Source organism: Cygnus atratus, chromosome 2 (assembly GCF_013377495.2).
Source record: "Cygnus atratus isolate AKBS03 ecotype Queensland, Australia chromosome 2, CAtr_DNAZoo_HiC_assembly, whole genome shotgun sequence".
In the NCBI taxonomy this organism is placed as follows: domain Eukaryota; kingdom Metazoa; phylum Chordata; class Aves; order Anseriformes; family Anatidae; genus Cygnus; species Cygnus atratus.
The window spans coordinates 117,879,297-117,905,297 of NC_066363.1; positions in this window are offsets into that span (position 1 = coordinate 117,879,297).

Genomic DNA, 26,001 nt, shown 5'->3' on the forward strand with positions numbered 1-26,001 from the left:
AAGGAGCTTGACAAATGAATGCACTATTATGCTTGAGTTTAAATTCAGACATTCATTTTATATTAACTGACAATTAGGAAAAATAAAAGGCCTAAAACTGGGGTACTTTGCTGGTTACATTTAGTAAGCCTACTAAGTGCAAATTTGTTAGGCAGACTTTTTTCTGAAAATGTATGTTTGCTCCTCATTATGTCTCCAGGAGAATGTTTGAACTAAACATTGTTATAGCTAATACTAATTGATATATGCCAAAACATTTACATAGCAATAAAATTACTGAAACAGTAGTGCAGAGGCAAACTGATTCTTTAAAGTACAAGGGAATTAAATGCACCCTCAGTAAGTTTGCAGATGACACCAAGCTGGGGGGAAACATTGATCTGCCAGAGGGCAGGAAGGCCCTGCAGAGGGACCTGGACAGGCTGGGTCAATGGGCAGAGGCCAATGGGATGAGGTTCAATATGGCTAAGTGCCAGGTCCTGCACTTTGTTCACAACAATCCCATGCAGTGCTATAGGTTTGGGCAGAGTGGCTTGAAAGCTGTGCAGAGGGAAAGGATCAGGGGGTGCTGATGGATGCTTGCCTGAACATGAGCCAGCAGCATGCCCGGGTGGCCAAGAAGGCCAATGGCATCCTGGCTTGTATCAGGAAGAGTGTAGACAGCAGGACCAGGGAGATGATCGTCCCTCTGTACTCTGCTCTGGTGAGGCTGCACCTCAAGTACTGTGTTCAGTTTTGGGCCCCTCACTACAAGAAAGACATCGAGGCCCTGGAGTGTGTCCAGAGAAGGGCTATGAAGCTGGTGAAGGGCCTGGAACACAAGTCCTATGAGGAGCGGCTGAGGGAACTGGGGTTGTTTAGTCTGGAGAAGAGGAATCTCAGGGGAGACCTTATTGCTCTCTACAACTACCTGAAAGGAAGGTGTGGGGAGCTGGGTGTCAGCCTCTTCTCACACATAACTAGGAATAGGGCTAGAGGGAATTGCCTCAAGTTGTGCCAGGGGAGGTTTTGGTTGGAAATCAGGAGATATTTCTTCTCAGAAAGAGTAGATAAGTATTGGATTGGGTTGCCCACAGAGGTGGTGGAGTCATAGTCCCTGAGGGTGTTTAAGGCAGGGTTGGATGTGGCATTTAGGGACGTGGGATACGGTGATATTAGTGGTAGGGTGATGGTTGGACAGGACGATCTTGGAGGTCTTTTCCAACCTTTATGATTCGATGATTCAATATTTTAGAAGTCATCTCTGAGCAGAATCTCACTGAACTGTTTCCAGTATACAATACAAGCAGGCACAGTGTATGCTAAATATCAGCAGCCTTCCACAGACTTCTGACACTAGTTATGAAGTCTTAAGTAATTCTAACAAACAAGAGCCCTTATACTTGAAGAGGCGATCTGCAAAATTATTAGCTTTATTGAGATTTATACCTTTATTGTCTGTTTTGATAGAAATAGTGGTAATGTTGGAAAGATTGCTGGGCATACAAGCACATATCTTCCAACATGGAAGCAGCAGAAGGATTGAAACCCTTTTACTTTCTCTCAGAAGCACATAATGAAAGTTGAAGTACATCTCTTGAAATGCTGAAATCATATTTATATAGCTTTCTTTCTAAAGTATCACAAAACACTTGATCCATTTGAAAGCTTAGTGAACTTTGAGCTTACCTTTGGCACTCCAAAACAGCTAAGAACTTTCAATTGGTACAAAATTAAACTATGCAGTACTTCACAGAATGTGTATATCTAAATGTTAAAAGTTGTTAATATAGTATTTTCCAGAACCACACTCCACAACCTGTGGAACGAAAAGCTTATGTTTTCTCAAATGTTACTTGAAATGCAACGTATTTCTTTTTACAGTCACAGCACTATTATAAGAGACTTTATTCCATGGAAGAATTTTATGAAACAGTGGCTACGTACTGTTTTAAGTCTTTGTTAAGCAAAATGGATATTTTACCAAATTCTTTAAGTTATTGAAGCTCACCTGGGGGACAATGCAGTCATTGGTCCCCGCCAACATGGATTCATGAGAGGTAGGTCCTGTTAGACAAATTTGATTTCCTTTTATGATAAGATCACCCATCTAGTCGATCAAGGGAAACCAGCTGATGTGATCTTTTTGGATTTCAGTAAAGCTTTTGACATAGTTTCCCATAGGATACTATTGGACAAAATGTCCAGCATACAGCTAGACAAAAATGTCATACAATGGGTGAATAACTGGCTGACGAGTACAGCTCAAAGGGTTGTGGTAAATGGGTCCACATCAGACTGGCAGCCGGTCACCTGTGGGGTCCTCCAAGACTCCATTTTAGGGCCAGTTGTCTTCACCGTTTTTATAAACCATTTGGATGTAGGACTAGAAGGTGTTTTGAGCAAACTTGCTGACGACACTAACTTGGAAGAGTTGTTGACTCTGTTGAGGGTGGAAAGGCCATGCAGAGAGATCTGGACAGATTGGAGTGCTGGGCGATCACCAACTGCATGAAGTTTAACAAGAGCAAGTGCTGGGTCCTGCACCTGTGAAGGGGCAACCCTGGCTATACCTACAGACTGGGTGACAAGATGCTGGACAGCAGCCCCACAGAGAGGGATCTGGGGGTTTTGGTTGACAGCAAGCTGAATATTAGCCAGCAGTGTGCCCTGGCAGCCAGGAGGGCCAAACGTATCCTGGGGTGCATCAAGCATGAAATCGCTAGTCAGTCAAGGGAAGTGATTGTCCTGCTCTACTCTGCACTGGTGTGGCCTCACCTCGAGTACTGAGTACAGTTCTGGGCACCACAGTACAGAAAGGGTGTGTAACTATTGGAGAGTGTCCAGAGAAGGGCTACTAAGATGGTGAAGGGCCTAGAGGGCAAGACATATGAGGAGCGGTTGAGGTCACTTGGCCTGTTCAGCCTGGAAAAGAGGAGGCTGAGGGGAGACCTCATCGCAGTTTACAGCTTCTTTACAAGGGGGAGTGGAGGGGCAGGCGCTGATCTATTCTCTTTAGTGACCAGTAATAGGGCCTGGAGGAATGGTGTCAAGCTGCGACAGGGGAGGTTCAGGCTGGATGTCAGGAAGAGTTTCTTCACCAAGAGGGACGTTGTGCACTGGTCTCTTAGGTGACAAGTGATAGGACACAAGGAAATGGTCTCAGGTTGTGCCATTGGAAGTTTAGATTGGAAGAATTTCTTCATGGAGAGGTTGGTGAGGCATTGGAACAGGCTGCTCAGTGTAGTGAGTATTTTGGAACTATTAAAGAAATGTGTGGATTTGGCACCAAGGGACACGGTTTAGTATGGGACTTGGTAGGTCAAGTTGATGGTTGTTCTTGATATCTTAAAGATCTTTTCCAACCTACATGATTCTATGATTCTATTATTTTTCCTGGTCATGTTCTGTTTACTCAGGAGTGAGTTTACCCTCCTGAGTTTACAGTGGGGCTGGTTTCCATTCAAGTCTGTTTATCTCCACAAGAGTTTGTTATTGAAAGTGTAGTGCTGTGTTGGCTTTGTGCAGAGACAAAACGTGGGTCTGGCAAGACATGCTAGAGAAGCATTAGCAATCTGCTACACATAAACTGTCTCCAAGCAGAGCTGTAAAACAGAACATACCTTCATAATTGTACTAGCAAATATACACTTTTTTAATGCCCCAGTACTTCCTTAACCAGGATAACAGGGCTTCAATGTACCTTGTAATACTTAGAGTATAATTTTTGTTTTGTTTTGTTTTGCTTGTTTGTTTGTCTTTGCACAGTTTGTTTTCTATGTATGGCCTGCAATATTATAGCCATCTGACAACCATCAGTACAAACTGACGCAACATATAGTCAGACCATACCTTAGGGAGGTCTTAATTATCGTTATAAAATAGCTATGCTTGTCAGCGCTGTTATTTTGTATTGCTTAATCTGCAGATTTGAAGACATTTTGATTTCCATTCTACAGAGGAAACTCCTTCTTGGGACTAAATCATTTAAGGACATGTGAAATACTTTAGGTTGAAGAGCTCATTGTGTGAATAAAACCCTTCTTATGGTAAATGCAATCAAGCTAATTTGAAATGAACATATTTTTTTTTCTGTATATAATAAGCCATAATATGGAATCTTATTTTTTCCATAACCAAAAATCAAACTTTACATTATGTCGTAGCAACAGGATGTTCCTTGGAATAGGTCCTTTGTGGTAAGCATACCTGAATCACATATGACACATCCTTTTTCTAAGGGGAAAAGAAAAAACTTACGATTTTTCAGGCTTCCGCTTTTGAGATCAGATATTTGATTCTGAGTCCTGCAGCTTCACCCCTCATCCAAAAGTCCCAGGTCTGCAACCTGACAGCACAGAAATACTAATGAACTTAATCCGATGAAGTTAACTGACAAAATACAGGAAGAAAAAAAAAAACACATAACTCATTTATCTCTGAGTATTTTAAAGGAATGACTGAGCTGCTGTGCATAGATTTCTCAATTGGATGACAGCTAGAACTCATTCAGGATTTTTAGGCTAGGGGAAAGGCGCAGTTTCTTTTCAACTCAATTATTTGGATGATCATGGAAGACCTTTGTTTAAAGACCAATACATTCTTCTTATACCTGAAAAAAACAAAAACAAACAAAAAATCACTGTTTTAAAATATATATAATGAAAGATAAATTGAGGTGTGTGTAGGTTTGTACCCCCTGGCTCCCTCTGATGCCTCATCTGGCATGCTAGGGAACTGCTCAGAATGATGTGGAATTTTGAGCATTCACAACTTAACTGTTTAGTTACAGAATAGGAAGTACAAAGATGATCATTAACAGATCATCCTTCAGGTGAAGTAAGAGAAAAGTTAGGTGTTGCAAAATGATTTTAAAATTTCTGTTTTTTTTTTTTTTTTGTTTTGTTTTGTTTTTCTGTCAGTGAAGAAAGTGAGATTGATGTTAGTCTACCCTTATGTGCTTAGAGGATATATATGTTCTGTGTAGTCTTGTCGACGTGAAAATGGGAGGGTTGGCTTCCTCTGCCATTCTACATTATATCTGCCATTCCCATTATATCCTGAACAAGTTTAACTCATTACAGAGTGTGACTGGTTAGATTCATAAGAGATTTCTAAAGTCTATTTTATTTTATTTTTTTGAATACACATTGAATGTTGAAACAGGATACGGACAGAATTCCAATTTATCCCTCAGTAATTAAAATATATAATATTTATAATATGATATTAATTATTTGAACAAGAAGAAATGCAACCAATAAAACTCACTTAGATGATTGTTTGCACCTTTAATTATCAGAATGCTGACTGGTTATATCTCAATTAATGTGGACAGGCAGTGGTTGCCAGCAAGCAAGCAAGTAGGAAAAAAAGCAAGAAAGCAAGAAAGCAAGCAAGAAAGAAAGAAAGAAATGAAGGATGGAAGGCGAAGGAAGGAAGGAAGGAAGGAAGGAAGGAAGGAAGGAAGGAAGAATCTGAAAAGCATAATGGTTCATTAATTATATTACTTTTATTATTCATGTGTTAGAATACAAAAAAAGAGAAAAGATTTTTAAGACCAAATCATAGAATCATAGAATCATTAAGGTTGGAAAAGACCTCCAAGATCATCTGGTCCAACCATACCCCTACCATCAATATCACCCACTAGACCATGTGCCTAAGCACCATGTCCAGCCTTTCCTTAAAGAACCTCAGGGATGATGACTCCACCACCTCTGTGGGCAACCTGTTCCAATGTTTATCTACTCTTTCTGAGAAAAAAAAAAAGAATTCCAACCTAAACCTCCCCTGGTGCAACTTGAGGCCATTCCTTCTAGTCCTATTGCTAGTTATCTGCAAGAGGCTGACCCTCAGCTCCCCACAACTTCCTTTCAGGTAGCTGTAGATAAGAAGGTCCCCCATGGTTGCATATTTAATTTCCATACAGTTTTTTAAATTCTTCCTGTCTGGGAAGTGAGATTTACTTAATGAATACAGAAGATGCTCTTGTTAGTCTGTAATTATGACATATTAAAAGAAAGTTCATTCTTGTCTCCAATGTAATGAAATAATTGATAATCGTTGTTCAAAAACTAAACTCATCTTTTCTTTCTCCAGGCTGCTGGGATGTGCTGTCTTCTCTCCAACATTTTTTCTAGCTAATAAAGTGTTCTTTTCACAGTTTTTGAATGAGACTATCCTAATTCCTTTATCAAACCTAGAGTCTTATTCCCAAATTGAATGGGTGTTAGAAGTTGCTCCTACCTCCATATCCTAAGCAAAGATGGAGAAAATTAATAGGAATACCATGTACTTCCTGAAGGACAGGATCAATTTTATCTAGTCCAGGCAAGTAGAAACTAATCCTACAGACTATGATACAGTTCCAGCAAAGATTAGAAAGAATTTCAAATTTAATATCATCCATTCTTCCTGTTGAAACTAAAAAGAGAGTTCAGGTTTTGTATGGCCAAACTGAGGATCTTTCTATTCTGCTCCATACAGAAATCACATGGAAGGGGAAATCTTAATATTTGAACTCTACTGAAAAGATTGTTAAGACAATAAACATAAAAGATATGGGACATAGCATAATGAACTAACAACAAAGCAAACAAGTCTAAGCAGAACTACAAAGTATTGTAAATTCTTTGTTAAACTAGATATTATCATAGAATCATAGAATATCCCGAGTTGGAAGGGACTCGTAAGGATCATAGAGTCCAAATCCTGGAACCATGAAGGTCTACCCAAAATTTCAGACCATGTGACTAAATGCACAGTCCAAACGCTTCTTAAACTCCGACAGGCTTGGTGCCATGACTATGTCCCTGCTGAGCCTGTTCCAGTGTGAGACAACCCTCTCAGTGAAGAAACTCTTCCTGACATCCAGCCTGAACCTCCCCTGTCGCAGCTTGACACCATTCCTCCAGGTCCTATTACTGGTCACTAAAGAGAATAGATCAGCGCCTGCCCCTCCACTCCCCCTTGTAAAGAAGCTGTAAACTGCGATGAGGTCTCCCCTCAGCCTCCTCTTTTCCAGGCTGAACAGGCCAAGTGACCTCAACCGCTCCTCATATGTCTTGCCCTCTAGGCCCTTCACCGTCTTAGTAGCCCTTCTCTGGACACTCTCCAATAGTTACACACCCTTTCTGTACTGTGGTGCCCAGAACTGTACTCAGTACTCGAGGTGAGGCCACACCAGTGCAGAGTAGAGCAGGACAATCACTTCCCTTGACTGACTAGCGATTTCATGCTTGATGCACCCCAGGATACGTTTGGCCCTCCTGGCTGCCAGGGCACACTGTGCAATATTCAGCTTGCTGTCAACCAAAACCCCCAGATCCCTCTCTGCGGGGCTGCTGTCCAGCATCTTGTCACCCAGTCTGTAGGTATAGCCAGGGTTGCCCCTTCACAGGTGCAGGACCCAGCACTTGTAATATTTTGTAATAATTGCTCTTGTAAAGTTAGCTATTACAATAATAGTAATAATGGTAATGGATTAATAATGGTCCAACTCATTTAGTTTCCTGTTTATTTCCTTTTCATTTCTCATTCAGATTCATGAATGCAGATATAGATACTGAACTCATATTTTTTTCCTTTTGGGTGTATGTAATAATACTTCTCAGGTAATAATTTGATCATCTATTTTTTCATCCTAAAAGACAAGTCAGCAAACAATTTTAATGTGACTGAGGTTAATGTTCATTCAGCAGATCTGTCCAAAGCTCATGCCTGAATATTAGATGTTTTCTTTGAAGAGAAGGGGAAAAAAATGTTTAGTTTTTCTAAGCTACTAACATTATTGAAGAATTCCAAAGTCCATCTTCTGGCTGAAAGTAAACCAAAATTTGAAAAGAATAGGGCAAGAAAAGATGTTCCAGTGAAGTTGTAGATTCTCCGTCTCTGGAGGTGTTCAAGACCAGGATGGTTGAGGCCCTGGGCAACCTGATCTAGTGGGCAGCATCCCTGCCCATGGCAGAGGCATTGGAACTAGGTGATCTTTAAGGTCCCTTCGAACCAAAGCCGTGAGTCTATGATTCTATGATATTCTACTGCACAATACTAGAGTAGGATTTTCAGTTAAATCCAAACATGTAGCCATATTATTCTGAGAATGATAAAGAGTTGTATGACATTGGGATATCTTAGTTCTTTGCAACACTTTGATCACAGCTACATAACTGCATGTTGGGACTCACACAACTTTTCTCTGCTAACCTTTGCTATCACAGTTCTAAGTAGAGGTAAAAGGGGCAGAAAACTTCTCCATACAGAGAAAGCTTTGAGTATGAAAGGGGACAACCTAGATTTTCTAGACTACTTTTCTCTTAAAATGGAATTCTTTGCCTTTTGCAGTTTTTTATATCACAACAATTAGAATCTCTTCTTCACTGCTTGCTTTTTTTTTTTTTTTTTTTTTTTTAAGAAATGTCTTCTTTCACAGGACCACAGTATTTAAAGAAGGAACTTTCTGTGCTTTTTGAGAAGATTTTAATATGCTTCAGAGATCATCTACAGACCAGCCATTTTGAATTCAGCTTTAATTGATGGGTTCAGCTCTATCAAACTGGAAGATTTTCCTGCTTTTTCTGGCATGCATTAGCATGAAATTTTAATGTCTGTCAGTTGCAACAGAAGTTATCAGTATTTAATAAACTTGAAAAAGAAGTTTCAGTGCAGATGTATATCAATCAGAGTAAATATCAAAAAAAGTAAATAAATACAAATTACACAATAGGTAGAAACTTCCTCACTGTTTTACAAATCTGTTCATGTTTGAATATCTATCTATGTACTAGAACAGAAGGATTTAAAGTCCCCCAAAAAATGAAGCAGAATCCCGAGAAAATCTAATATATTTGCTTTATTTTATTTTATTTTATTTTATTTTATTTATTTTAATTTTCCTAACATTACTGGAAAGCCCTTCATCACTTGATTTTTTTTTCAACTACAGTAGTAATTCTGACATCATATTAGCTGTTAATAGAATGACTGCAATATAAATAAAGAGTTATGACTCAAAGAGGAGATGAGACAGAGCCATATAATCTCCTTACCTAATTGTCCAGTGATTGTGTAAATGTCCATGAGCAAACTTGAAATCTGTCTTTAAAATAACTGTATTAGAGAAGCCACTGGGCTTTCTTTTACTTAAGGGTTTTAATCATATGTCAGCAGAACTATTTAAAAGCATTTTAGTGCCATTATAAAGATTTTAACTTTGCTAATGTTTAAGATATTAACATGATACAGAATTTAAGAAAGACTGTGGCATGAAGTTGAAAATGTTAGCTTTGCTCTCCTGCTTGATGAAGTCTGTTGAATCTATAACAATCAGTAAGATTCACATACACACTCTCTCAGCAGCAATATGCTCTTGTTATTGCAGTCATATAGCATAAATTTATATGTGAACACTATGTGAGAAGGAAAATGCTCTAGTGTTTAGTCCATGAATGGTAATTATTATGACAACATTATCACAAGCCCATTGTCAGTAGTTATTTTTAAAATGTCTCCTGGCATCTTTATTTAATCAGTTTTGGACTCCATATGTGTTGATTAAAAGTGTTATTAAGAACATCTTAATTTTGAAATTTTTCTGTTATGCCTTAAAAATGACTATTTTCTTATATTGTACAAAATCATTTCAGACTGGAAAGTCTAATCACTAATGGCTGCCAACAGATTATTCATCTGCTTCTTGGAAATCACTGCTTTTATCGACTACTTTCAGAAAGAGGTACAAATCTGAACACTTCCATTTATTTTGAAAAATCTACAGGAATAGCATAGTGGGGCAGTGAAGAAAATTCTTAAATGACCTATTTTACATAGCAAATATGTTTTTGTGAATCTTTCCTAGCTGCTTGATTTTTTTTTTCCATACATAAATACTGATTTTAGCATCTTTTGTTACCTTAGTGTTTTCTGTTGTGCCAAGAACTTTACATGGGCTTGACATCATTCCCAGTAACTTTGGTATAACTCTATTTGGACCAGAAAACTCATTTACTGTTTTCCTCTCTATATAATATGGACAAAGGTTTGCTGAGCTCTGTGGGGAAAACAACACTTAAGTAAGTATAACGAATGTGAAAGATTAGAAACACAATTCATCATCCAAGCACAGAATGAATATTAGCTATAAAAAATTGTTGCACAATTTCCTTTTTTTTTTTTTTTGTACACAAGTAAGTGGTTAATACCTAAGCCTAGCAGTATTATTTCTTTAGTTAACCTGCATGCATGCAAAAATGAAATGAATTCTTCCTTTATTCAATAACCATTCTTTAGCCAATGATAGCAATTGCCAGAGTAGCATATCCAAATTTACGGTTTACTGACATTTGCTCTTATTTTCATCAATCGTAATATTCCAAAGATTTATTCAGGGAGTTACTCAACTGACTGAATAAGAATCTGTGTGATGAGAATTCATTCCTACATCTTATAATGCTGCAGCTACATTATTTTTGCGATGTCACACAATATAAGCTATTCCGATTAGAGGCTCCCAGTACAAAAGGAAGGGTAATGGAAATGGGAAGGGAATGGAAATGGGAAGGGAATGGAAATGGAAGGGAAGGGAAGGGAAGGGAAGGGAAGGGAAGGGAAGGGAAGGGAAGGGAAGGGAAGGGAAGGGAAGGGAAGGGAAGGGAAGGGAAGGGAAGGGAAGGGAAGGGAAGGGAAGGGAAGGGAAGGGAAGGGAAGGGAAGGGAAGGGAAGGGAAGGGAAGGGAAGGGAAGGGAAGGGAAGGGAAGGGAAGGGAAGGGAAGGGAAGGGAAGGGAAGGGAAGGGAAGGGAAGGGAAGGGAAGGGAAGGGACTCTTCCCCTCTACTTTGCTCTCATGAGACCCCATCTGGAGCACTGTGTTCAGCTCTGGGGCCTCTACCACAAGAAGGACATGGATCTATTAGAACAAGTCCAGAGGAGGGCCACAAGGATGATCAAAGGTATGCAGTACCTCTCCTATGAAGGCAGGCTGAAAGAGTTCAGATTGTTCAGCCTGGAGAAGAGAAGGCTCCAAGAAGACCTTGCAGTGGCCTTCCAGTACCTAGAGGGGGCCTACAGGAAAGATGGGGATGGACTCTTCGTCAGGGAATATAGTAATAGATCAAGGAGTAATGGATTTAAACTAAACTGAAAAAAAAAATTAGACTAGATATGAGGAAGAAATTCTTTACTATGAGGGTGATGAGGCACTGGAACAAGTTGCCCAGAAAAGTGGATGCCCCATTTCTGGAGGCGTTCAAGGCCAGGTTGGATGGGGCTTTGAGCAACCTGGTCTAGTGAGAGGTGTCCCAGCCCATGGCAGAGGGGTTGAAATTACATAATTTTTATGATCCCTTCCAACCCAAATCATTCTATGATTCTGTGATCGTATTGTTCTATGATTCTCTAGAAGTGAAAACTTTGAATACAACAATGCACATTCTGTCACAGTGTCTCTTTAGTTTCTCCATCCCTTCTGTTGACACTCCTATGCTCAAATTGGTACTGGACTAGAATTAGTATATGATAGTAGAAGACAACATTTGAAATTTGATATCAGATATTCAAATTCACTCACATATGAACTGCAGCCATTTGTTAACATCTTACTTTTCATCGGTAATACGATGCTTCTTTCATAAATGCCTCATTCATTTTATATTTTGGGGGTTATGAAGAGTTGTTTAAGGATTTGTGCATGTTTTATTTTGCTAGTCTTAGTAAATACTAGTGAAAATATAAAGACCAGATTCTATATTCTTCTATTTTAATTTGAAGGCAAAGAAAGAGAATGGTTGACATAAAGCTTATCTAAAGACAGCTACAAAAGGCAAGTTAACCTTTATTATCTGTATGCACTTTATAAAAGAGTAGAACTTGCACTAAATCTGAGATGAATATCAACATTGACTCATTCTTTCACTTTCATAATATTCTCAACATACTTAGGCACAATACAGACACTATATTATGGTATTTAATAGTACAGAGGAAGAGTTTGTATATACATTATGGAGTTATGTATATATACATGTAGTCCAAATAGCCTATATTTTTCCAGTTTACCAGGAACCTAGATACACTTTCTACAGATTTGTTTGGTATAATACCTGCTGTTAAATAAGTAACTATGAATTTAAAAGGATAGAACCATTGCTAGTTTACTTGCCAAAGCAGAAAATACTGCTGTTGAAGGAGGTACATATCTCTGCCAAAAGGGCTGCTTTCACTTTGAAAGCAGATCATACAGTGCAGAGCTTCTGGAAACGTTCCAGACTGAAAATCTTCATCTCTGATAAGAGAAAACTCAATTCATGAAATTTGCTTTGGGTTAGAATCATGTGAGGAAAAAAAAAAAAAGTCATATTTGTGAAAAAAAGTCATCTCATACACTGTTGTTTACTTGTATCCTTAGAAAACCTGTAGTAGAGAACAGTAGTTCTGAAATAAGGGAACATGCCCAAACAATGGTTTGGGCATGTTATACTTAATATCAGCTTGCCAGCCCTTATCTAGTATGCTCTGCTTACCTTATGGGCAGGTGCAGGACTACCAGAGGCAGGTCTAGGTAGCAGGCATGGGAAAAATTAATTTCTTGCCTGACTATTACCTGTTCTCATTTTTCTCATTGTCAATGGCTGTCTAAATACTTAGGAAACTATCACTACATGCACTATGCACAGGGCATATTTTCAAACATTTATTCAAGCTGCTAAAGATCAGTGATATGTTTATGCACATATATGCATATATAGTCAGCTAAAGAAAAACTACAAAGTCTCCACATGACCTAAGGAATATGTCTGTTGTGCATGAATACTATCTGAAACTCAGCCAAGCATGAACTCAAGAAATTTCCTTTCCACAGAAAGGAAAAGTGTCCAAGAAGCACAACAAAGTACACTCAATCAAAGTTTTCCATTCTATGACAATTTCTGTAAATAGAGTCATTTTGTATTTCAGACGTAGGGAGCCTGGCTGAAATGAGACCTTGTGAAGTTTCATCTTCCTTCCATTTCCCTGTACACCTCAGCTTGTTATGCTTTGTATAACATTGTGTTGTCAGTGAAAGTAAGATAAACTCTAAGAAGAACTATGCTGTCAGATATTGGCTATAAAATAACTGCAAAATTAAATCTTAACTGTAGAAATAGTCTTGAAAGAGAGAGAGGGTAATATATTACCTGAAGGTGTTTGAAGAGAATGGTGCAAGCTGTGTATACTTTTTGAGAAAGTGTTTATAAAAACAGGGCCATTGTAACCTATAAGCTATATTGCCTCAGTTCTACTACTTTGTGTGTCATATTCTTTCTCTCTTTTTCTTTCTTTCTTTCTTTCTTTCTTTCTTTCTTTCTTTCTTTCTTTCTTTCTTTCTTTCTTTCTTTTTTCTAACTTACTTCTGCTCTCTGTTAATCCAAACCAATTCAACTACTTACATGAAGGATCAGAAAATTTGTCAGTTATCAAGAAATTTGACATAGCAAGAGCGTGAAAACAGATAGTGAAGACTTTTTCTCTCTCAATCACAAGCTGAACAACTGCTGTATGACGGTTCCTCTGAAAAACTGCCTCTGGCTAGGATGGTGTTTCTGTTACCTCCTCTCAAGGCTGTTTGTGACACCACTGTGTAATAACCACTTCAAACAGATGTCAACCTTCCTCCATATCTTTTAAATTGTTAGACCAAAACCTTGTGTCTGAAACTCCCACTGATTATAACCAAAGTTGAGGCATTTAGGGATTTTTTTCCTCTTAAAGAGTGACTCCAATTTTGGGCCTCCTGTTTTTATGAGGGAAGATGTTAAGAGAATATGAACAGAAAGGGCCAGGAAAAATAAATATTATTTAAAGCTAAGTGACTGACTGAGAAAACATAAGTAACTTTTAATTTATTTTTAATATGCCTGAGTTGGTGTCTGATCAACATTTTACATCTTCAGAACATAATCCAACATATTACTATATTTCTGTCACATAAACAATCAAGAAAATGATTAATTTTCTTAATTGTGTTAATCAATGATGATTAAACACATACATACTTAATCAATAATAATTATTAGTTTTCATGCTGAGTACATTATGTCATACAGGTGGACAGACACTTCATACTTCAGTGTTATTTAATTACTGAAAAACTTTAAGTGGATATCCTCTTAATTCATTGTTCTTGTCAGTAAAAATACTCATCTATGACATTTAGTTTAATTCAGTTGTCAGCAACAATATGTCATATCATCTCCATATTTAGATAATTTTGCTGATTTTTCCTGCATTTTGTGCAAATCAGTACATAAGCAAATCAAACTACAGTAGAAGATTAAAATGCATAGGCCTTCTGCTAACTCTCCACATGTACATCAAGATTCATGTCAAGCAATCATTTTTCACATCTCGGAATCACCTTAGTTTATAGGAGAACACATAAATTGATTCAATTTGTACATGAATTAAGGAAATTTCAGAATTTGGATCAGACTGATTACAATAAATAAATTAATTAATTAATTAAATCACAACCATACTCAGTTGCTCCTGCTGTTCTATGATCAGATCATCCCTATTGGATTAAGTGAAAACACTTAATATATAGAATTAGATGGATAAAAGATGCAGTTCTCCTGAACACAAACGGTCTTTCAGACAACTGAAAGTAGTTAAAGCTGTTTACTGTAACCTAACTGCTACATGCTCTGGTCATACAGCTGATGTTAAATACTTAATCCTTAAGGAGATTTAATTACAAGTAATGTTTAGTGTGCAAAACTTATTTTCCATGCCATCATTTATATGATTGAATAACGTATTAGAAATGTAGTTACATTTATTTACTTATTATTTTCTAGTTCATATCATGCAAACAAAAAGAAACCAGTCCTCAGTATTAAAAGTTACATAATGCAGTCTTTTTTGTGTACCCACTATCAAAATTAATAAAATCTTTATGTGAGAATTTCCAAATAAATTTTGAAACCATTAAAGTTTATAAAAAAAATATTTAAAAATCAAATCTCTGGAGACAGCACAATTTACCCTCCTACATTAATAAACAGAAGCTGGAACATGATTTAGGGCTTTGTGTATGGGCTCTTTAGCCATATATTTGCAGTGCAAAAGATGGTAGGGACTTGTTACTGGAGAAGAAAGAATAGTATGTCTCCACTGTGTACAAAATTAGATGTCTAAATGGATTATTTTTTTTTTAATTGAGAAGATACATTCATAGCTAAAACATATGTTTTTCTATTTGGACATGGCAAGTTGATAAAAGCAAGAATTGCTTAACATTGTACTCAGGTTTCAGAATTGTTATATTGAAAATTATGTTGAAGGTTTTGTGATTTATGCAGTTAATAGTCCAATTCCTTCTGCTTTTATGGCTGATATAAAAGCAGCATATAATGTTTATCTCTAGTAACACGGCAGTAGTATGTTACTCAGATTTAAGAGAGCTTTCTCATCGACTTGGTATCTATCACAAATATAGTAGTCCATTCAGATAATAATTTTGTTTTATAAAACAAAGTAGAAAATCCAAGAGACATGTTTATTTCCTTAAAACTGTGATTCTAGTACTGCTGTGTCGGTTTTCCTTCTATTTCTGTTTTCCATATTATAAAGTTCCTATGGCTGGCCATTAACACAACCTGTTAATGTAGGACATCTGTATTTTGGTGACATCTAGGACATTGAAAAATTGTAAATAAATACTTTATTAAAAGTTTCTTATAACCTATATATTTCTTATAATCTACAGTCTGTATGTCATATTTCAGAAATAACACATCGTTGGAAAACTGCCTGATTGAAAATTCTATCAGCTGATGAAAAATCAGTCAAAGACATGGTTCCCTTTAGGTTAAGATGTATATTTGAGGATTATTTTTGCCATTTATTAAGCATAATTTTCCTGTTCCACAAAATTCAATCCCTTTTGTTTTCAGTTTTACCACAGCTCATCCCTAGTCTCAGATCATCACATTCTCAATCACATGAGAAACATTTTCATCTGGAAAATATGAAAGTAATAGTATTTGCTTGCAGTACTGCCTTTGCTTCTCAATCATACTGATAGAACTTGTATTAGTCTTTCTAATTTACATTAAAGCCAACAATTTATCCATGAGAAATGAAATCTCATTTAATAATATTTACAAAGCAAAATGATGCAGAGTCTTCCTTTATTTTAACACATGCCTTTTTACCATATCATTTTTTCGATTGCAGGAGGAAGAAACACAGCCTGCTTCCCCAAAGTGACATTTGGCGCAACAACCTTTCATTTTAAAAGCAAACTTGTACTTTGTACTTTGAAAACTTTGTACTTGATGAAAATAATCAATCTAAAATGACTCCTTGTACTGTGTCTGGCTGGGATGGAATTAATTTTCTTCATAGCAGTTCATATGGTGTTGTGTTTTAGATTTGTGACCACAGCCGTGTTGATAGCACACTGATGTTTTAGCTGCTGCCAAGCAGTGCTTGCAGCATCAGGGCTTCCTCTGTTTCTCACTCTGCCTTCCAGTGAATAGACATGAGACTGTGCAAGAGATTGCAAGAGATGACCCAAACTGACCAAAGAAATACTCCATGCCATATAATGTCATGCTTGGCAATAGAAAGGGAAAAGAAGGGGTTTAGGGATTGGCCATTTTTTGCTCATGAACTGGCTGAGGATCAGTCTTCCCTGGTAGGTGGTGGCCTTTGAGTCAGTCATTTGTCTTGTTTTCTTTCTCTGTTCTTTCACTTCTCATTCACTTATTAAACAACTTTTTATCTTGACTGACTTTTTTTTTTATTATTTTTTTTTTCAACTTCATAGTGTTGAGCTGACCATTGGGTTTAACCCACAACAGTACGGGACACGCCTGTCATGGAAGGCTTTTATCCATCTTCACCACACCCAGAGTTAGGCAATGGGAAAGATTGTACTCCCCTTTATGGCTTTGTTTCATTAAATAAATAAAAAAATAATAACAATAATAATAAAAAAAAACCAATTCTGTTATTTATTTGTAGAATGAATAATAACAAAGAAACGTAACACTCTGTTTCCAGACTTTTGGAGAATGTCCTGGGAGGAGAGCTCAGGGGATCAATTCTCACATGGTAAATGCAAGTGCCAAAATCTGGTTTGGAAGCTGACCTTCTCAACCTTCAGCAGGAAACAAAGGTGTAAATCTTGCAGCTGCTTGGCACATGTCAATTTACCATTTTTTTCTCCTCTGTTTGAAATTTGCAGCCTATACCCATGCAACATAATTTCCCTATACCCATGCAACCAACATATCCCCTGTCCTGAACATTTCTATGACTTTGTCCAAGAAGTGTACTGATGCTTATAGGAGTCAGTGTCTGAGCTAATCACCCAACTGGCGGAGAGCAAGCAGGTGCCTGGATGTGGATATGAAGTGGCTCATGCAGAGCCAAACTGATAATCTCTGTATTCTCACAGATCTTTTCTCCCTATCGAAGTTTCTTCAGATTTAAAGGCACTGGTTTCAGACAGAATTATTATTAGGAAATGGGGTGAGAATCTACTAGTTTATAGTTATAGAAACTTGGACTATAGAGAGCCTAGACTTTTGCAATCAATTGCAAAAAACTGAATGAAGATATCAAGAGAGGCAGATAGGAATGAGTTCACAGTTCTGTTGTTTTAGGTTCTAGCATCAAGACGCTCAGTAGCCAAAAGTATTTTATGTCTGTCCCAGAAACATATAACAGATAATGCAGTATTCCAAGACGAATTAGACTATCCAAGTACAGGAATATTGGCATTTGAGAACAAAGTAATAATTGTGTCATCAGTTGAAGTCAACTGTAGGTATCTGGCACTACAGTAAAATATTCTCTATGTGTAACTTAACCCATTGACTGTCTCAGCTAACAAATCAGATTAAAAAACAAATAAATAAATGGGGCCATGGCCTCAGAGTAAAGCAGCACAGATCCACTAAGCCAATTTAGACCCTCTGAGGCTAGCACTCAGTGATGTTAAATTGTTCAGTTGATTAATGGACCAACAGCCTAGCTCTTATCTAACCTGGACTGCAACCAGAGTCTCTTTTGTTGTTAAATGCCAGCATGAAGTCCACAACCATAAGCCTCTGTAATTTAACATGTAATGAGCTGAGAGACAGCACCATAATTTTAGCTACCTTGATATATGACTTAACTATGCAATTCAATGCAAGGTTTGTTTTCTGAGTTTTAAATAAGATAGAAACATTAGCCTGAGGAGGAGAAAGTGAAAGGACTGTGTAATCTGCTAGCAGCATCTGCATTTGGACTGCTGACAGTGAATGGAAGAGCAAAACATGTTTGCTGTTTCAATACTAAGTGCATCACTGCTTGAAAGGGAAGGTCAGGGAGATGGAAAGGTAGCCTTCAATGGTATACAATTCTAAATTACTGCAACTACAGATTCTACTATAATGTATAAAGGGATTTACTTACATCTGGATAACTGTAATAATGGATTCCTAGATTGCTACTTTTTATTTCATAACCTGAGTTTTGGTCCCCCTAATTCCTCCTGGTGCTTACTAGTGCTAGTAGTTACACAGTAGTTTAAATACATTATAGCTGTTTTTACTTTCCATTAAGATAGTTACTGACTATTTAAATGCATGTCTGATGAATTCCACTTATGAATAGCAACCTCATACAAGGTGTCTATTTCTAAGCGACATGTTTCCCAAGCATTATGTGACATCATTTGTATGACATTAATTATTCTGTAGGCACCCATGGAATTTTTCAGGAGGTGTAGATGATAATAATGTATAAAAATTCAAATGAAATTGTCACCAGGACTGCAAGTATGGATTATATTGCTTTTCTGCAACTCTGTTATTTTGAAAACCCAGAATTTTTTCCAGGTCCCTGCTTGTAAAACATATAAGTTTCTTCCATCCTCAGGTACCTCTCTCACTAGTAGCTAAAGTATCTTTTAGAAGGGGTGTGGTGGTTATTGTGACGGGCAAAACGGACTCAGCATAGGGAGACAGTAAGATTTATTGCCTATTACTAACAAGCTAGAGAAGTGAGAAACAAAGAAAAGAAACAAAAAGCACCTTCTCCCCCATCCACCCTCTTCCACCTCCTCCCCCCGAGCTGCACAGGGGAACGGGGGAAGAGGTGTTATGGTCAGTCTATAGTGCTTCTTCGCTGCCACTCCTTCTCAGTGACTCTCATCCCCTGTGCTGTGGGGTCCCTCCCACGAGACGCAGTCCTTGCTGAACTGATCCAGTGTAGGTTTCCCACAGGCAGCAGCTCTTCAAGAACTGCTCCAGATATGGGTCCGTACCACGGGGTCCATCCCTCAGGAGCAAACTGCTCCAACCTGGATCCCCCATGGGTAGCAGCTCCCCCCAGACCCCCTCCTCCTGCGTGGTCTCCTCTCCATGGGCTACTGGTCTGGCCCAGAATCTGCTCTGGCAGGGGTCCTCCACAGGCCGCAGCCTCCAACGGTGCAGGTCCACCTGCTCCACTGTGGTCTCCTCCATGGGCTGCAGTGTGGAACCCTGCTCCACTGTGCTACTCCATGGGCTGCAGAGGGACAGCCTGCTTCACCATGGTCTTCACCACAGGCTGCAGGGGACTTCTGCTCCTGCACCTGGTGCACCTCTCCCCTGCCTTCTTCACTGACCTTGGCGCCTGCAAGGCTGTTTCTCACTCCTCTCACTCTCCCAGCTGCTGTGAGGTGCAGCGTGTTTTTTTTTTTTTTTCTTTCTCTGTCTTAAATATGCTCTCACAGAGGTGCAGACAACATCATCACTTATTGGCTTGGCTCTGCTCAGCAGCGGGGCCCTTACCTAACATGGGGCAGCTTCTAGATTCTTCCTACAGAAGCCACCCCTATGGCTGCCTGCTACAAAAACCTTTCCACATAAACCCATTACAAGAGGATTTCTAATGGCAAAATTACTTTGACAGAAGTGTATTACCTGTGTTTCCTACTATGAATGATCTAATGCTTCCAGAAGCACAGGTGGTCCCTGGAACACTTATGTGCTGCACAGGGGTAGATCATCCCAGGCTAATCAGCTTAACCATAAAGGAATGTCCTGCTCTATGACTGAGACAAGTTTTGAGTTTATTATAAACATACAAACAAAAAATTAATGTAAAGTAACTCATTTGGGGCTCTTCATTAGAATATTGTGAATTAATTTCAGGGTAATCACACAGACCAATGACACATCTGATCAGATGATTACACAAATCAGCATGCAAAGTGAATGAAACATCAACTACCTCTTACAACCATTTTCTATCTCCTCCCTCTCAGTTTTCTTAAAGTCAGAAAAATTATCAAATATTACTTTTCCTTTCATATAGAAAAAGCCTTTCCAACTAAACAGTGGTAGTTTGTCTGAAGCCTGTTACAAGTATGCACATCAGAAGTAACTATTTTGAACATTGCAACAGTGTTTGTGAACCACAGACAATACCAGTTGGCAAAATTTTTGCAAAACTGGACTTGCTCCTGCCTTTTTAATTCTGTTTATTGCTGGGATTAAACTCTGATCAAATCAAGCAACACAGAGAGGGTGATTTTTCAAAGACAGAAGGTAAGCAGTATATTGTTAGGGGTTTTTAATGTGGTAATTCAGTGGAGGCAAGGCTGCTGCAGCTCCTTGTCCCCAGGTCCAAGCAGCAGTGTGCCCAATATGCACAAGCACACACAAGCACAGATATACAACACATATGTACTTATACACGTCTAGCCACATACATAAGACAGACAGAAAGCACAGAACTCACACAGACAGTGCCAATGGCCTCATCCTGATTTCCTTTTGGTTCACCAGGCTGAAGGTTCATTTATTGATATATAAATACACAGGCATACAGTGTGGATGCCTCCAGCATCTGGGCTCAGATGCTCAGTTTGCTTAGCAGCTGCCCCCAAATCCATGTGCTGGCACATGGACATACAAGCCCCTGGGGCCATGGCCCCACTCCAGCTGCTGGTACAGACATGCATGCACACACACATGCGCACACACACACCCTCAGTCAACTCCCATACCCTGTGGTGTTGCTGGCTGTCCCCTTACATAACCCTGGTCCCCTGGCCATTCCACCTGTCTGTGGACCAGTTCAGCTTGGACCTCCTTGTGATTGCACCCTGACCTGCAAATGCTCACTACCTCCTTTGCTGGCACCATGGACACATGGGTCCCAGCTGCTGCTATGGAGACCTCTGTGCACACAGAATAGAGCCCCGTCATCCAGGAAAAAGTCTTGGGAAAGCCCAGTGAGAAAACAGCATAGACAGTGGTGGCTGAAGGAGAGCCCAGCTGGACATTCATACTGACCAACATCCTGTTCACACGCAGCCCATCCCTCTTACCACCTTAGGGCTCTGTTTTCCCATGCTCATTCCTCCCAAACCAAGTCTTGCCTGACCAACGTCATCTCCTTCTATGACCTGATGACCCACCTGGTGGATGAGGGAAAGTCTGTTGACATAGTCTACCTAGACTTCAGCAAGGCCTTTGGCATGGTTTCCCGCAGTATTCTCCTGGCAGCCCATGGCTTGGACAGGTGTATGCTCTGCTGGGTTAAAAACTGTCTGGATGGCCAGGCCCAGAGAGTGGTGGTGAATGGAGTGAAATCCAGCCAGTGACTGGTCACCAGTGATGTTCCCCAGGGGTCAGTGTTGGGGCCCATCTTCTTTAATACATTTATTGATGACTTAGATGAGGAAATTGAGTGCACCCTCAGGAAGTCTGCAGATGACACCAAGCTGGGGGGAAGTGTCAATCTGCTGGAGGGTAGGAAGGCCCTGCAGAGGGACCTGGACAGGCTGGGTCAATGGGCAGAGGCCAATGGGATGAGGTTCAACATAGCTAAGTGCCAGGTCCTGTACTTTGGCCACAACAATCCCATGCAGTGCTATAGGTTTGGGCAGAGTGGCTTGAAAGCTGTGCAGAGGGAAAGGATCAGGGGGTGCTGATGGATGCTTGCCTGAACATGAGCCAGCAGCATGCCCGGGTGGCCAAGAAGGCCAATGGCATCCTGGCTTGTATCAGGAAGAGTGTAGACAGCAGGACCAGGGAGATGATCGTCCCTCTGTACTCTGCTCTGGTGAGGCTGCACCTCAAGTACTGTGTTCAGTTTTGGGCCCCTCACTACAAGAAAGACATCGAGGCCCTGGAGTGTGTCCAGAGAAGGGCTATGAAGCTGGTGAAGGGCCTGGAACACAAGTCCTATGAGGAGCGGCTGAGGGAACTGGGGTTGTTTAGTCTGGAGAAGAGGAATCTCAGGGGAGACCTTATTGCTCTCTACAACTACCTGAAAGGAAGGTGTGGAAAGCTGGGGTTCAGCCTCTTCTCACAAGTAACTAGTGATAGGACTAGAGGGAATGTCCTCAATTTGCACCAGGGGAGGTTTAGGTTGGAAATTAGGAGGAATTTCTTCTCAGAAAGAGTAGTCAGGCATTGGAGTGGGTTGCCCAGGGAAGTGGTGGCGTCACTGTCCCTGGGGGTGTTCAAGGCAAGGTTGGATGTGGCACTTAGGGACTTCGTTTAGTGGGTGATATTGGTAGTAGGGTGATGGTTGGAGAAGATATCTTGAAGGTCTCTTCCAACCTTAATGATTCTATGATTCCATGTTTCTATGAAAGGATGACTTTTATGGCATCAAAATCGTGAAAAAGATGGACTCTGACAAGTTGTCTAATACTCTTTCTCGAACCAGAATGTCAGACAAAATTAAATTAGTTTCATAATATTCCTATTGTATTCACAAATAATTACATGATACTATTGATCCCTGCTAAACCACAAAACCAAATGGTAATTAAAAATCTTACCTCTCAAACTATGTACCTACCTATTCTTGTACCTTGTATAGACCTTCAGTAGAGGAAAAGTGCCTGGCACACGTGGACAAAAATCTTAATCTAAGAATTCACTTCAGAGAGAAATGCAGTGATGAATTTAGGAAATTATGTACGTCCTGTTTAGCTCAGTTATCTCAAGAACTCATAATTTTCACTCAATTTTGACTGCTCAGTAGCCTTTAAAAATTATAGCACTTAAGAAAAATTATAAGTGCCAGGATGTTACTTGGAAATATGAATGTGAACATAAAATACAATCTGTTTAATACATTAGCTAAATGAAAAATACTTTTCTGTTGCTCAGATACTTAATATAGAGAACTGAAGAGAGGCCTCAGATCACTCAAGCCTCATTATTTTTACAAATTAATCACATTTTCAGCCTTTCATCAAAAGGGTGATCTACTTATACAGTGTCATTATCAATGATAAAAATCACACTTGTAAAATTGGGAAAAAAAAAAAAAAAACAACTCCACTTTGTTTAGCAGATTAATCTTTGTTTATTTGTTTATCTCAGTTAATCTAGGTTAATATGGATAAATTCCAATCTGTTAGAACAGTGTCTGAATTCTAATTGCAAATGTAGAAGACTTCTTTCTTTTAGGATGGCAAACAGATGCTCATAGCTTTAGAGTTCAGTTAGTATTGAAAGAGATCTTTCTGGTTAAAACTGTAAAGTCAATTTTCTCAAAAGCTTAAAAACAATCTGAGCTTTTTTTTTTGCATTTTTAACATTACTATTATTTCTTTTGAAATCCTATGGAATTATTCCCTTCTCATCTAAACTGCTACCACACACTTTTATGCAAACACACAAAGCTTGAAAGTTTTTTATCTAAAAACTTGGAATCCCCGAAGTTAGGCAGTAAGTACAGACCAGCCATAGTGTACTTGAGAGGAATCTGTGAGGCTTACTGAACAATAAAATGGATGATGGATTTCAAAGATGATAAATATGAAGTGATACACATGAGGGAAACTAAAGTCCTACATACAAAATTCTGGGATCTGATCAGAAAATTGTAATTCAGATTGATATCTTGGATTATCCCAGAGATTTTGGTAGAGACACCAGAGCAGTAGCAATCCTGAATGAGATTATACAGTCAGGAATGGAGAGTAAACTAGACAGTGTTATTATGTTGCTATATGAAAAATGTAGCTAGTTTGTGCAATTTGGTACTCTTATCTCAAGACACTTTTAGGAGTCCTACTACAGCTAAGAAAAACTCAGGGAAGGGCAGAAAAGCCAGGAAACATTGGGCAATGACTGAGCAGCTCAGGCTGGACGAGGTACAACTTTGGATGTATACAATACAATTTGATAAAAGGCAAGAAATGGGGAAAAAATTATTCAGTGCCTCTCAGAGTTTCTAGTTCTTAAAAGGTCATGAAATGAACTACCAGATGGCAGGTTGAAAACAAAAGGAGGTGATTCTTCACACACACTAGAGCTGAGCTGTAGAGCTTCTTGAAGCAAGAGAACACACATAAAACATAGTGCAGACCATTTCATGCAAAAATATAACTGGTATTTTAGGAAATTCTTGGGCCATAAATTGAAGGAGAGGTTAACATTCTGAGGAAGTTATCACTATAGGCTGCTCCTAAGCTCTTTCCTAGGTGTGTTCTTAGGGTCATGTCTCAGAGAAACATACAAGGCACTAAATGTAGCAATGTTCTCTTCTCAAAACAATGCTCTTATGTTGCAATGAAAGCAAGACAGCATGAGGTGATAGAGCTAGGTTCTTTACTCACATGTACAGAAGAAGAATGAGAAGCAATTGTCATGCATTGAAACAGGGGAAAATTATCGCTTGATATATGGAAAAAAATGTCACCAAGAGGATAACTAAGAGTTGGAGAAGGTTGCACAAAGAGTATAGGAAATCTCCATGAAGACTTTTAGGACCTAGAGGGACAAAACAGTAAATAACCTAATGTGAATTCAGTATATACTTCTTTTAGCAGGAAGGCTGGACTGGAAACATTCCAAAGCTCCACTCCATTCAAATTCAGTAATTCTGTGACTGAAAGAAATATTGAGAAGCCCATGTTAAAATTTTGGTTTACTGATTTCAGAAGATATTTTTCTTCACAAAAAAAGTGTGTTGTTGTTGTTGTTGTTGTTATTGTTATCATTATCATTATTATTATTTCATCATGTCCTAAAGGTGGGATTGCCATACATAAAAGGAGACATCTGCCAGTAAGAGCGATCTTGTCCAACTAAGGGCCCAGTGAAGTCAGGAACTGGGGCCGCCAAGAGAGAAGAGGCAATGTCAGACAATAAAGTATGCAAAAGATACATTACAGCTGGTAGGGGAAACAGCTATGACATTACATCCAATGTGACAGAAACAATTTAGCTACCTCCAGCGGCAGCTGCCAAAAACAACTAAGTTTAAGTACAGATTAAATAAAAAGGATGTTATTACTATTTTAAATGCAGCACAACTGAGAACAGGAGCAGACCTACAGTGTCCTATGCATTTCATCTCAGTGTTGCCAGTTTTCAAACGGATTATCTTGGTCAGTATATCAAAATTAAAACACGTGAATATTCATTTTAAATTGTCAAGGCTAAACAACCCCACCATTTTGTACAAAATTATTTTTCTGTGTACCATCTGTTCAGTGGAAATGCAGCTTACAAACATTATTTCAGTAAAATAAGAAAAAAAATCTGTTTTCTCAAATTTTATCATCCAGTTAAAAATTATCACAATGATGTCTATGTACAATGATGTCTATCAGGCTTTATGAATGAAATTAGAATTCCAAGTCACACAGCAGAAATGTTTCATCATTCTTTCTCCTGTGGCACTTCAAATGATAGAATGGTGTATTCCTTTAATATTTGTATGGTTATACGCTTGTAAAGATCTCTTTGGTTGAAGGTCAGGAGCAAGCTTCATTACATGAAATATAATTTATATTATTTCTCTCCAAAGTTTGCTTCATAAAACAAATAAATAGAAACTTAGTAAACTGTTCAGTCATTTAAATGTCAATACTGTACGGTACAAAATTATTGTTTTACAGTAATTAATATTTATATACTTCACATTCTTTTATAACTGAATAATGCTTTTACACACAGCATAGAATCGAGTTATTGGAAGTCTGTGGCTACATGAACAATGTTGAATGTGCAAAATTCCTTGTCATGT